Consider the following 13,739-nt stretch of genomic DNA (forward strand, 5'->3'; position numbering starts at 1 on the left):
TGACAGCTGGAGAAGGGAATATATATATAATTTTCTAAAAGTTCCAGATTTTTGGAAGCCTGATAAGTACACTGGTCTTGCTCACCACATTAGTTAGATATTCATTAATGCTGATGATGAAAGGCTTGGGAATACCTGAAAGAAAGGGTCTCTCCTTTTTGTGGGAACATCTTACCTAGACATGAACTGGAGGTGTAACCACATCCTGAGAGTGTGGCACAGGCTCATACTGTGAAGTTTCTTAGTTTTTTAATAGAAGAGTGGTATTGTTCCTGTCTTCCATTTCATGGATCAAGCCTGCAGCACCTGACTCAAATTTAGTAGTTTTGGGAAAGCAAATGTCATAGCCTTAAGTCAATTTGAATCTCTTTGCAAAAGTTATCATTAAGCATTCACTCTAACATTTCCTACCTTAATCCACTTTGTAATTGTATGTTTTGCCTTAAATACTGTACATAACATGACTCTTTCTTCCCTCTCTTTTTTCTTGTCATGTCCTTCATGCTTCATGTTAAATGTAGTTTTTTACTTTTTCTTTAAAAAACCTAGAATTTGACATGAGATTTTGTGACATATAGCTGTACAAATTTGTTGTACTATAACATAGTTTCATGAAAGGTTTGTAAACACAGTATTAGTTTTTGATACTTGGAATTATTAAATCATAAAAGTTTACTCCTATATTTAAATGTTATGGTTCTGAATCCATAAAGCTGCTATTCAGGACCTTCATCAGAACAAACTCTGCCTCAACTACAACATCTCTTTAAAAATCAAAATATACTGGCTTGTAAAAAGAATGAATGTCCAAAGAGAAAAGTCCATGTAAGATAAGCAGTGAAATCAGACATCCGTTTGGTCATAATAAATTCCTCTGGTATGTATGTGGTTCTTGGTTGTCTTAATCATATGGATTTCAGAGCAGCCATAGTTACAGTTGTTAATGTGCTTAGGTTATGAAGGAATCCAAAAAAGTTTGCTAGAAAAAGCTGCAGCTCTCTCTGAACCAGCATTTCCACCAGTGTTAACTGACAGAGTAGTAGCAATTATAACGTACCTTTTCCATTGACAGACTGACACTGCTCTGCTGAGGAATTCAACAGCAGAAATTGCTATGTGATTACAAACTGGGCTCATCTTTTTTCTATGAACTTCTCTGAATTAATTGCCTACTATACACTTGTGTCTAGCATACATCTTTCTTCCAGTTAAATATTACTGTTCATATGTCACTTTGTCCCTTGTTTTATGCTGGTAGCTGCCTCATTATTCAGCTAGTATCAGTCATCCATGTGAGTCTGAGGTATTTTTTAGTCTTTTAAATTTTGCGTTCCACTTAATGAAATCATCGAAGTGTCTTACTGAAATGAAACAGCACTCGGTTCATAAGATCAGTCACCTTTACTAGACATCAGTCATTATCCAAAGCAATGAGCAAAAGTTTCATACCACTGCCTCTGCCTCAGGCTTCAGGATCCCAGATGGGAGGAAGGCTTTTCTGGAAGGAAAGTCCTCATTCTTGTATATATGTTTACACTGATGCAGTTGTTGAAAAATCATTCTGCAGATAACAAGAAACAATTTAACGCCCAAATACTTTCTTTGGAATTGAGGACAGGATGTATTTTGATGTGGTGAGTAGCCATGCAAGTGTGTTAAAATGGTGAAGCAGAGCAGCAATAATTGAGGCTGATGTAGCTTCATTTTCAATGTTATTTTCAGGGTATAAAAATTGCTGTTACAAACCTGATCAGGTGAAATCTCCAATAAGACAAAAGGACAAATATGGTAAGATGAAAATAGCAAGAATGAGTGAAAATGTATCCACGTATAGCTGAGAATTAAAAGAATTCTTAAACTAGTGCCAGAAGGTGAGAGAAGAATTTTAAATAGCTTTATTTCCTTTTTACTATTTATCAGAAAAGAAGAAATATGTGAGAAGCAGATATGACTTTATACAGCCTCTCATGTTTGACCTTTGGATCAGATCCCAGAACCCAGAAAAACAGGAGAAATGATAATATACTTGTGTGAGCTCCATAGTACACAGGTACCTGCATGTTTTCATTGTGATAAAGGCAATGCTTGCTTAGACACTTGAGCTTACGACAACAGGACTTGACAGTTCTCCATCTTTTCTGTGGACTTCTTTGACAAAGCCTGAGGCTTGTACTACTACTCCTTCCACACTGCAGCTCAAACCAATGTTTTCTTTAATATCTAGATCTGCCACTTGAAAACAATTATATAAAGAAAAAAAAATCTGTATGGGCATTCTCTACCCTTTCTGTCTCTAAAGAGCATAGAGGCACAATTTAAATCAGCCTAAAATGGTTTACTCTGGAAACAAAGCCTTTATCAATATACATAACTAGCAGATTTTGTGCCATATTTCCAGAAATTTGGTCTAAGGTGGATTTTTATTTTTTATTTTTTATTTTTGGCTTTCTCACTCTGGATGGCTGCCTGAGCATTCTGCCTCAGGATGTTAGTTTCTTAAGCTATCTATCTAAGCCGTGCAGACCTAACTTCATGTTTTTTCTCAAACATGACAATAATTATACAGACTGGAGCCCATGCAATGGAGCTGTGTGTTGTGGTGTCCTGTGCCTCCTGCTGCCAGCCCCCACAGTTCTTCTCTGTGTTGAACTCATGGCTGAAAGGTGCCCTTTCATCTACGGGAAGGCCAATGGCTTTAAACTGACAGAGGGGAAGTTTAGATTATACATTAGGAAGAAATTCTTCACTGTGAGGGTGTTGACACACTGAAACAAGTTGCCCAGAGAAGCTGTGGCTGCCCTGTCCCTGGAACTGTTCAAAGCCAGGGCCTTCAGCAACCTGGCCTAGAGGCAGGTGTCCCTGCCCACCGCAGGGGGGATGGATTTTTCACCGGATGACCTTTAAGGTCTCTTCCTACCCAAACCTTTCTATGATTCTATGATGCTATGACTTCTGCCCGGCTTTCCGAGGGCAACGAGAGATTCCAGGCGGCCACTTCATTTTCTTAATGCAAAGATAAGTAAACCTTCAAATAACCCCTACGGAAATCCTACTGCCCGGGATTTCTACACCTCCAACAAACTGATTTTAAAGGCTATTTCAGGCGAAAAGCAGAGACCGGGAGGGTGCGAATCTTCTGGCGTGAAACTGATCACAACACTATTTCCCACGCTGGTGTTTCCACGCAAACGGCCGCCGCGGGCACCCACCCCTCCCAACTACTGCCTGCCCCATTCCCGTTCCCAGCCGCGCGGTCTGGCGGAGGGCGGGGCAGCTCGGCGGGATGACATCATGGGGGCGTGGCGGGGGGCGTGGCTAGGCGCGGCGGGGCGTGGCGGGATCGCCGCGCCGGGCTGGCGGCTGTCGGGCGGCGGGATGGATCGGAGGGTGATACCTGGTACCCGGCTCCCTAAGGCACCTCGGCCCGCCGCCGGTGAGTTGGGGAGTCGGGGGTAGGTTGGTTTCGTGGGGCTTGGTGGCACGGTACCTGCCGGGTCCCGGGCTCGGATGCTGCCCTTTTTTTTCCGGGGTGGTAGTGCTTTCTTATTGTGGTGGGGTTTTTGTTTGATTTGGGTTTTGTTTGTTTGGTTTGTGGGGTTTTTGTTTATTTCTTTTGGGTTTTTTTTTGGTGATGGTTTGGTGTTTTTGGGAGAAGCGCATCAGGGCACCCACGCGGGTTCCTGCCGCTGTCCCTGTCTCGGTGGGTGCGGGCAGACGCAGAGCGAGGGTTTCCCTCGGCTCTTCGTGTGGTCTCATCATTCTGTTGAGCTCGCACCTTGACAACTGCCTGCACCGAGCAGCAGCCCGGGCTGCCCGCGTCCCTCAGTCTCCATCACCCCTGCGCGCCACTGCTGGGATAAATAACGGAGGGGAGCGTCTTTCGCTTCCACCCGTTTGCCCCAAGTTGGGGACTGAGCTCGGGAGGGAGCGCTCCCTTGGCGGCCGTGGGCACCTCTCACCCGCCGAGCCCTTCCCGGCCACCCCTAGCCGCCTCGGGGCGGTTTTTCACTCTTCCTCGGCTCAGCTCCGGCATCAGTGCCAATTTATCCTTAAGGGCTTTCTAAGTAAGTGTGGAGTGTAGCGACTTGGGAACAAGCGGAGAGCCTTGTTCGAAATACCTGGCTTGGGAATGTGGGATAACTTGGTCTTTGTTTGCAGTCAGTTGGTCAGCTTTTCTTCTTTTAGATCTACTTTTTTAAAAAATTTTTAGTTCATGCTCTGTGTGTGGGAAGGGGGATAGAAGTACCAGCTCTTATGAAATGAGACATTAAAAACTGTGGAAACGTGAACAAAGGTGTTCAGGCTTCCATGGCTGCTGGCATGTCTTGCTGTGATTATCTAGCCAAGGTTCCTCTTAATCTAGTAGCTCCTCTTTTTCTCTATCCCATTTGTTTTACCCAGATTTATGAGTACAATGTTTTCTCTCATTTCTTCCCCATCTTCTTCTTTCTTGTATTTCTAAGTTGTTTAGGGATGAATTGAAAGGGGGACCTTATACTTTAGTGTGATTTAAGTTGTCTTAATTGTCTAACAGGACTGAAATGAACTGCCATGTATTTCTCCTCTGTTCAAAATGCTGCAAAGTCCATATATCTTATTGTGTACGGAGATCTGCAAATCTGATCAATTATTACAGTGTTTTCTTAAAGACAATGCATAGGTTGAAGTAAATATACAAACTGATGTACTCCCTGAGAGAATGAGCTTATCTTGCAGAATATTTCCTTTTAATACTGAACAGCTAATATGGGCACCACCACAGTACTTCATTAAAAAGTTGGGAACTAATTAGCTGTTTCTTACGGCTAGAGCTCTTGGTTTTAATTAGGGTTCCTGTCTTCAAGTTTAGACTGATTAAAGCAGTGCCAAAGCCACCGTGGTTATTTTTAATATTTGTTTAAAAAAGAAAGGGGTAAAAAAAGAGTAATTTTTAGCTATTGGAACTTTATGTTGAAAAACAAACCCTTCTGTTTGAGGTTCTGTCCCTGATTCTGCTGGCCCTGGGGGCTGTGTGTATCTTGTATTAGAGTGAGGAAGGAAACTAACTAATGGCAATGAAATTTACAGGTCTGATGTTCACAGCCCTTTGGTTTCAGTTGGAAACCTGCAATTTGATAAAGAAAGGTGTAGTATATTGACTAACAAAGAAAGCAGCGGGGAACCTATGAGCATTCAGGTGCATTTTACACTGTTCAAACCAAAAGACTGTGTTTGGAGATGCAATGATGATGTTTCCTGATAATGATAAAATCTCTGCTACTGTCTAATATTCCTGACTAAAAGTCTCATACAAGCTTACATAAAGCTGTCATGATGATTCAATATTGCCTTCCATTACCTCCTCTATTAATCGCATGTGTATACTTTTGCCTTCACTCTGCTGAAGAATGTTTTCTTGCTTTAGACTTTAAGAAGAAAATTCAGTGTATAGCTCATTCATGAGAATCCTCCTGTATTTTCAACAACTTTCTTACCCTTTTTAGATGTTTGAGAGATTTGCAAATTGATAATTCCTGAGGGAGTTGTTATGCTGATTAGACTTGCATAGTGAGTTATTCTGAATATTTCACAGCACTCTTGACACTCTTCATGGGAGGAGTTGAATGTTTTTCTCACAGTGCTAAACACTTGTGACAAGATTTAGCAATGGGTGCTTTAAAATACAAAAAAGGAAGTTTTCTGGAAAATGCATACCAAATGAATGAGACCCTTTTCAGATGCATGGATGGGTCAATCTAGCAGTGCTTGAAATTCTCCCAGCTGGGACTGACAGCTACCTTAACTCTGTGAACTTGCTTCATCCAGTATTTGACCCAGTCAGAGCTGTGATATTCCTCATGTCATGACAGAAAGTTCTTTTGTCTGTTCCAACACTTAATAGTGACTGAATTTTATGCAAAAGAAACTTCTTTTTGCAAAATCTTAGGTGTTAGTTTGACATCTCCAGGCATTTACATTGAAGGCACTTGGATGCTCTGGTATCAGGTGTGCTGCCAGTGAAACATGTATAATTTAATCTCAAAGTAAATGTGTCTAATTTTTCTGTACTATGATTATTCTGTATGTTTGTTAGCTACAACTCGCATCAACTAATGTGATGTCAGTATGGATAATGAGATAAACTGTCATTTTGGGTTTTATAGTTGATGTGGGATTTCTGCACATGACTGCTGCAGTTAACTGTTTTTAATATTCTCAGAATAACTGTCTGTCTTTAGACAAATGTCTTTTCTCCTGTGGAATGAGCAAGTTCATGTAGAAATATACCTACATGCAAAAACTAAAGTCTTAGATTTTTAGAAGATTCTATTAGCTACAGAATCCTGAGAAACCTTATACGTGATATAGGAACAAAATTCCCCAAATATGCATTAGTATACTTCCAGTGCAGAAAGCATGGGAACTAAAAGTTTCCATGTAGCCTGTGGAGTCTTACTGGAATGGTGCAGCTAGCAAGTGATACATCTGCTGGTCATCTTTTCCTATGCTCTGTATCTCTCCTTGTAATTTTGGTCCTTTTGTCATTTTTCAGTTATTGCTGATTTCCGCTGCCGCAGCCATGCTGCTCTCAGATGCCTGTTTTCTGTTTTTGCTGCTGTTTTGCATTGCTTCCTTACCCCTTCTAGGTTTTCAACTTTAATTTTTATTTTCTGTATGTGTATCGTCCATTCCTTAATCCAGTGGATTCATTCTCATGTAGCGTACATGACAATGGAATTATATGCCTTGACTTGAAAAAAGTTAGAATCTCTAAAGAGAAACATCTTGTTAATTTGAAATTAAATCCAGAATAGCCTCATCATCTTAATAGCAGTGCAAATTCAAGCAATGGCTTAATAGAGGGACTTAAACCTTTTCTGTGATGAGAATAACCCTGTTAATTATCAGGGTTAATGAGGTGTATTCCTTTAAAGTGAACAGAGTGATCACAGGCCAAGAAAAGGACATCTCTTCTGCTGGATAGTATTTTTCCAAGTCATTGGTAATTGAAAAGGGGGTTTTCTTCCAGGCAGGAGTGTGGTATTACAGCAGTTTATATCAGATTCTTCAGGGAATAGGAATAAACACCACTAAAGAGTAGGCTATGTGATACAGTCAAAGCAATATGAAATGGCAAAAATAAATTTACCTTATTTTTGTGTAGCCATCTTGGCGGTTTAGTGCCTTTTTTTCCAAAATCTTTAGCAACCAGGCATACACTGAATCTTAATCTCATTTATTAAAGCTCCACTGTTTGGAAATAGGAGGGAGTTTAATAGTATTGTATGATTCCATGTTGTTTCACATCTCCCTAGGTTACTTTAATGCTGTGTAGAACTTCATATACATCCTTCTGTAGAATAGTTCTTGGGATGCAGAGGCATTAAAGGTGCTTTGGGCAATGGTACCACCACAGTGCTATCCTGCTGGTTGTAGGACAGGTGTACAGGATAGCTCATGTAGTGTATTGTGAGAGATTTTGGCAGTGCTGAGCTGCAGGAAGGGTGTACAGTTAATTTCAGACTAGGTGATGATTGAAAAACAAAGTTTCTGTTTTTACAGTGAAAATGATACTATGTAACTCTTATAATCTTAGGAAATTAATGTTTTGTACAAGGAGTGTGGCATTTGAGCTGTTGAAAGAATTTCTGGTAACTTACGTGTAGGAAGAGTTATAATGTTCCTGTCTGAATTTTGTTCCATTAACTTTGTCTTTTGCCAGATTTCCCCACAAGGATGCCTTACAGAATTGACCCATCTATGTCTGTCTGTCCCTGTGACATGTAAGCATGCCTGCACTGGGACAGTGGTGGGAAGCACAGGACAACATGAAACCTTTGCTCATTAGCTGCTATTTGTACCAACTTGGCTGAACTTTCAGTGCTTTGGTGTGCAGTAGCTGGCTGTATTCTATGCTCTGTGTTTCTGTCTGTCTGCACAGGCAGCACTGGGTAGGCAGTTGGAGGCAGTGGTTCTTTCTGAATCTACCCACCCTGTAAAAGAAACAGTAAAGCAAAGAAAGAAGAGCAAAGAAAATGGACCTAGATGCAGCTGTTACTGGAAATTGTGAAATTAAGTTCTTTAAAGCAGTGGTCCGTGACTGATTTCCTGTAAGGCTTTCCATTTTCCTTAGAAGATCAGTTTCTGTATCCTTGTTGATGTCTATAAAAGTATTACAATTGCTTCATGTTGTGTTATACAGCTATAGAAGGCACAACCTGGGTAAGGGAAGTGGCACAATGGCTTTGCAAGAACTTGTGGAAATGTAATAGTCATGACATTGTATGGTTAGAGTTAGAGCTCCCAGTGAGGTTATATGGGGGCCAGGTTCTGTGCATGTCATAATTGTTTTGGTCATATTGGGTCATTCAGGCAAAATATATTTGAGGTCAGTAGTGTACTAATCCCAGTTTCCCAGTTTCTGGCCTTCATCTCTCTAAAGGAGAGAAGGGATTCTGCACAAAAGCACAGTGAGGGAGAGCCAGACTATCTTTGCAGTCACAGGAGGAGGTTTTTTTTTACCTCTGTGGAGTGTAGTTTACATAGTGATGGCTTGATGGCAGTGGGTCTCCTGGGAGATGGGGTTCTCCTCAACCTTCCCCAGAGGTAACCTTCTCTGAGGGCTTTTCCAGATGGAATTTCTAAAATACCAGTGATGTTATTGAAGAAAGGGACTTCTTTAGCATGGAAGAAAGGTTCAAAGAGGCAAAAAATAATTGATACATGTAAATGTATTAAGATGTAAAACTGATATAACATGATCCAAGTTAGATACCTAACCTAAGGGACAAAATTTTGTCATGAGAACAAACAGTAATAAAATAAGGACTAGTATAAGATTTCTGATCAACAGAATACTGAACTTTTGGAGCCGTCTTCTGATGGGACAAGGGTGCATGTGTTACATGGTCAGAGCTTTAGGGGGAAGCTCAACTGCAGTGTAAGTCATTGTAGGACTTGATAAGTGTGATGAAAGGAGGCTGGGAAAGCAACATGAACTGCATCAGTAAACCTGATGTATTGCTAGAAATCATCAGTTGGAACTCATCTGCATAGCAGGATAACAAGAGGCAAACTCCAGCCCTCTGATCATCAGGATTAGCTGTTGCAGTTGGAGTGAGCTGTATTTTGCTATTCAAGAACCTCAAAGCCATCAACTAAAGTAACACCCCTGCTTGGAAGTAGGCTGTGGAGTGGAAGCTCCACCTGCTAGTACAAAATAGTGTGTAACAGGATGAAATCTAATCATGCTTTCCTGATCTTGAGCCTTTGTAAGAAAGATGTGATTATGGCTCCCAAGGAAAGACCTGTACTTCAGCATTTCCAATACATGAAGCTTTGCCATGCAATCGGTGAACATAGGCACATTCCTATCCTGGCCTGTGGTGGACAATATGCCACTTTACCTCGTTGCTGTTTCAGGCTCAGGGGATCTGTGCTGCTCCTTTGGAGAAAAACCTGAAGCATGTCTCCTCTGTGCCAACCCCTCTTAAAAGACGTCTGCTGTCTCCTCATGTTTTCAGTCCTGTAGGGTTATGTCTAAGACGCATCTTCCTTGTTTATATAGTACCTTTTTTTAAAACAGTACAATCAGTGGCTTGGGTTAGTGGAAGTCCTAATGGGCAATGGGAGTGGAAGTCCTAATGGGAGATATTGGGTAGAAGATGACATGCTTTCAAAAAGGCCAAACTAATTCCATCTCTATATGCCTCACTAATGCTGGTCTTTACAGTTGGTGTGATGCAGTATTCTGTAAGGCTGAGAGAAAGGGTCTGATTGTCCATCTGAGGCAAAATGCTTCAAAAAGATAAAAGCTTTTTGATAAACTCTTGCTAAGTGAAGAACTGAGTTCAACTTTGCAATCATATATGGATATGCCCAAGTTGGTAAGGTGGGCACCTTAAGGTAGAACAAAGCCTGAGAAATCAAATTCTGTCAAGAGAAGTAGGTGAAAACGGTCTCTCTTCTTCAGCTGCACACAGGGAAGGAGGGGGAAGAAATAGCTAAACCTTGAATATTTTTTTCTGCAGGCTTGTTATGTGAGCAGTCTCTTTCACTTCAGGTGAAACTGTTTTCTGAATTCTTTGAGTCTTTTGAACTGCATTCTTATAAATAGTCTGCTGATTTTATTTTGTCCTCCTGTGAAGAAACTTTAATACAAACCCTGTTCAGTCAGTAAGTGTTTGAAAATAACTATGTTTTATTTAAGTAAGAAGAAGAGTGCCTCAGTTGCATATGTTTTGCTTTGAAAGATAGTGAAAGGCGATGTTACAAAGAATGAATCTGGCAAACCTGAAGAAAACTGACAGAATGTGTAAGGGTCAGTTTTTATCCCTACTGAAAGGGTGGTTGAGGAATTTAAAGAGGAAATGATAAAAAAATTCATGGAGAGGAAAACGAAGGTAAGATTATAGAAATTGAAGCAAGCTAAAGGAAAATGAATGTGTAAAATCTGAAATAGGGGTAGGGTGGAAGTGAAAAGGAGTGGAGGAAATACCTATGATAAGAGAAGATTGCTATGATGTGGGTGAAATGATCTGAGTGGGAAAATAGTGGAAAAGAGACAAAATTGAGATACAGAGTGAAAGATGATGATCTCTGTGTGTGGAATGAGAAAAGAAAATCTTGTTTTAAGCATCTGCTGTGTTTAGCACCTTTTCTTCCCCTCTGCTAGAGGAAAATATTGGGCCAGATCCAGCAGGCTGAGATGCGCGAGGCTACTGTGGATGCCTGGGTGCATCTGCTCCAGGTGCTGCCCTGCAGAAACCTGTGTCCCCATGACCCACCTCAAGCTGGCACTCAAGGCCTCTCACCCCTGTCTCTCCTGTGGCTGGCAGTCCCACCCCAGTTGCTGCACTGGGACCCCTGTACACATATGGATGATGAATAGAGCCCCTTACCCAGAAAAGAGTTAGAAACGATTTAATTAGCAGGTAGGACAGACTGCATGGATCAGGCACAGGGGATGGCTAGGCAAGTGATTCCAACCAGCAAACTATTGTGTGCAGCTGGCCATTTTTATCCACTTTTCTGTTTTCTCACAGTTGTTCCTTCCCAAATAATATAAATCCATCCCAGTCCTGCCTTTGAGTCCTCCTATAAACATCCTGCATCCCATAGTAAGCCCTGTGCAATCTGCAGTTGCCCTTCCCCTATGTCTCATAATGTACCCCACACCCACAGGTGCCCCTCTGGTGGGCTTCACACCTGGACACAGGGGCTGAGGCTCTCCTGGGACAGCCCTGGGAGGGGTCTGGATGCCCCCGACTTAATTGTTTTAGAAGGCATGCTTGTTTGGCTTTATGCTGTGGAATACAAAATGTATGACCTGTTAAGCCTTGTCAAGTTACGTATTTGTTTTAAAACTTGGTAAGGATTATTCTTCAGTTAAAGGACTACTCAGTAGCAATAAGCTACAATACAGGTTACAGCACTACTTAAACATCTGTGAAGAATCCAGTTAATGATAATAGTTACAAAGCAAAAACTGAGGGAATGCTTGTGATTGCCTGTGGCAATGTTGTAGGTAATGAGATGGAATTATTTTTTTCCAGAGTTGCCAGCAATGTTTCTTTTTGCATCTTTAAGAACTTAGACTACTTCTAAAAGCTGTAACCATTATAATTACTTTTTTTTTTTTTACCACTATTAAACCCATGCATGTTCTGCAAAGCTGTCATTAAGTTACTTGAACTCATGAAAGGATGATCATCATCACAACTGGATATTTCAGTGCCTTCACAGAAAAACTGTCAATCTGAGTTAGACCCTGTGAAGGATATTGGAGTGAGCATCACAGAGTTCATCAGGTGAGTTTCCAAGGGTAGGGATGGGGAAAAGTTAAAGTCTAAGTTCATTTAAAAACTTGATTTTGTGCCACACTGTATACTGAGTGATTCCAGTCATATACAGGAAAAGGCATAGAAGTATGGAAATGAAGGTGGAACCCAAGCGCAGGTCTGCTGGGAGGTGGAGCGGCTACCTAATTAGGCATTAACAGGGCAGTGTGCACTCTTTTTTTTTCTTAAGAAAGGGGGAAAAATAATCCAGGCAACCGCAGGATTATGGTTTTGACGTCAGTGTTATTCAAGCTCTTAAACTGCTTTTGGAGGAAAGTGTAGTTCTGTGCATAATGGTAAAAGAAAATTAGGAAAAGGAAATTAGGAAAAATTAGAAAATTACCAGAGAGCCTGGGACTAAGACTCCCTGGTGACGAATCAAAGGCCTCTTTGCTTCAGCTGTGCTTACATAGCTGTTTGTACAGCTAAATTGGAAATAAGATCGATTTTGATTTTTTGAAATAAAACATACTGTCAACCTTTTTTGATGTGTCATATTATGACTTGGAAGCTTGACTTCTTTGGTAAGATTAAATTTGCAAGGGTAAGGGAGTACTATAAACGTGTGCGGGTAATCAAGGAAAGAAGTACTTGGAATAAGACAATACTGATACAAGAGTGAATGACCATATTGCTTTTGCATAAATTTACTCTAGAAATTAGAATAGTGTTTCTAATCAATAGAATAACCTCCCAGTTGAAGGTATTTTATATTAAGCCATATCTTGCTGTGTTAGGGCCTAAGTTTATGAAGAAGCTTTTATAAAGATGATGAGGTGCCTGCCAGAGCAAGGAACTCTTCTCTGTAGTGTTTTCGTGAAATAAAATTTATATAAAGTGAATGTATCAATACTGTGAAAGTATATTTGACAGCAGATGTGGCTCTTTTTCTCTGTGATGGCATGGAGATAGGTTTTTCAAACAGAAGCAACCAGTTTCAACAGCCACAACAAAGTGAAAACAATTTAGAGATAACAAAATTTTCTGTAGAAAGGCAATGGAAATTTCAACATGTAGAAATTTAAAGTTGCTATAAAAAGCTAGAAAGGAGTTTTCTTGGGTAAAGGTTCTGAAATAGATAGTTGAAACGATAATTGAAGAATGTGATGTGAAAAGTGATGAATACTCTTCTTTCATCCTAATCATCTATTTAAAATTAGGTTTCCTTGGTAAATGGCACTGGTCATTGTTGCTTATTGCTTTTGCTGGGCTTTAAACTCCCTGTGTGATGTCTGTCACTCTTTTGAGTAGAAATTGTTGAAGGTTTCAGCAAGGTTAGAGAGCTGGGCTGGAAAAAGAAGATAACTATCAAATGCTGTTTAAACTTTCACACACTGATGCTTCAGGATGCAGGCCTTGAAACAAAATGGATTGATTCTTGTGCAAGGTATGTGTTTCTCCCTTCCTCAGAAGATTTATTTGCTTGTGGAGAGCTGACCTTGAAAATACCTGTTCTTGTGCTAGGAAGACTTAGACTTTGTTGGCTAAAACCTCTCTAAAATCTAATGGCTGGGCCAAAGGAGGATTTCTCTGAAATCACACATGTGAGTCATTTGGGCTGTGGGAGATGAGGGTGTGAACAGCCCTACTTCCACATGCTGCCTGCTGCCTGGGAGCTCTGGAAGAGAAAGCTGCCTAGAAGGGAGTCCCTCAAAAGCATCATGAGGAGGAGAAAATGAGAGGGAACAGAACAAACCTGGAGAGATGAGTGCTTGCAACCTGTGGACTGAGACTGTAGGAAGGGGAAGCAATATTCAGAGTCTAGACTAGAAAGATGGCAAGTACTAACAAATAAAAGAATTGATCTACAAGGATGTGATTCAGATGAGTGTACTAAAGAGGGGAGACAAAGAGGAGCTGGTTAAAAAGAACATCAGTGCAATGCTGCCTGTGTGGTTTGAGGAGGTGAAGGAAAACAGG

General features: G+C 40.8%; 1 protein-coding gene across 2 annotated transcripts in view; it reads left to right on the forward strand.

Moving 5' to 3' along the window:
- Positions 1-3,324: 3,324 nt before the first annotated feature.
- MARCHF1 (membrane associated ring-CH-type finger 1) overlaps positions 3,325-13,739 on the forward strand; it is a 238,428-nt gene continuing 228,013 nt past the window's right edge. The window contains exon 1 of one of the 2 annotated variants that reach the window (XM_061373239.1): positions 3,325-3,433. The gene's annotated coding sequence lies outside the window, so the exon portion shown is untranslated. The remainder of the gene's footprint in view (positions 3,434-13,739) is intronic. The other variant, XM_061373248.1, reaches the window with a different exon arrangement.

Source organism: Neopsephotus bourkii, unplaced genomic scaffold, assembly GCF_033783945.1.
Source record: "Neopsephotus bourkii isolate Nb327-2 ecotype Australia unplaced genomic scaffold, CSIRO-AGI_Nbou_v1 NB_168, whole genome shotgun sequence".
Taxonomy (NCBI): Eukaryota; Metazoa; Chordata; class Aves; order Psittaciformes; family Psittacidae; genus Neopsephotus; species Neopsephotus bourkii.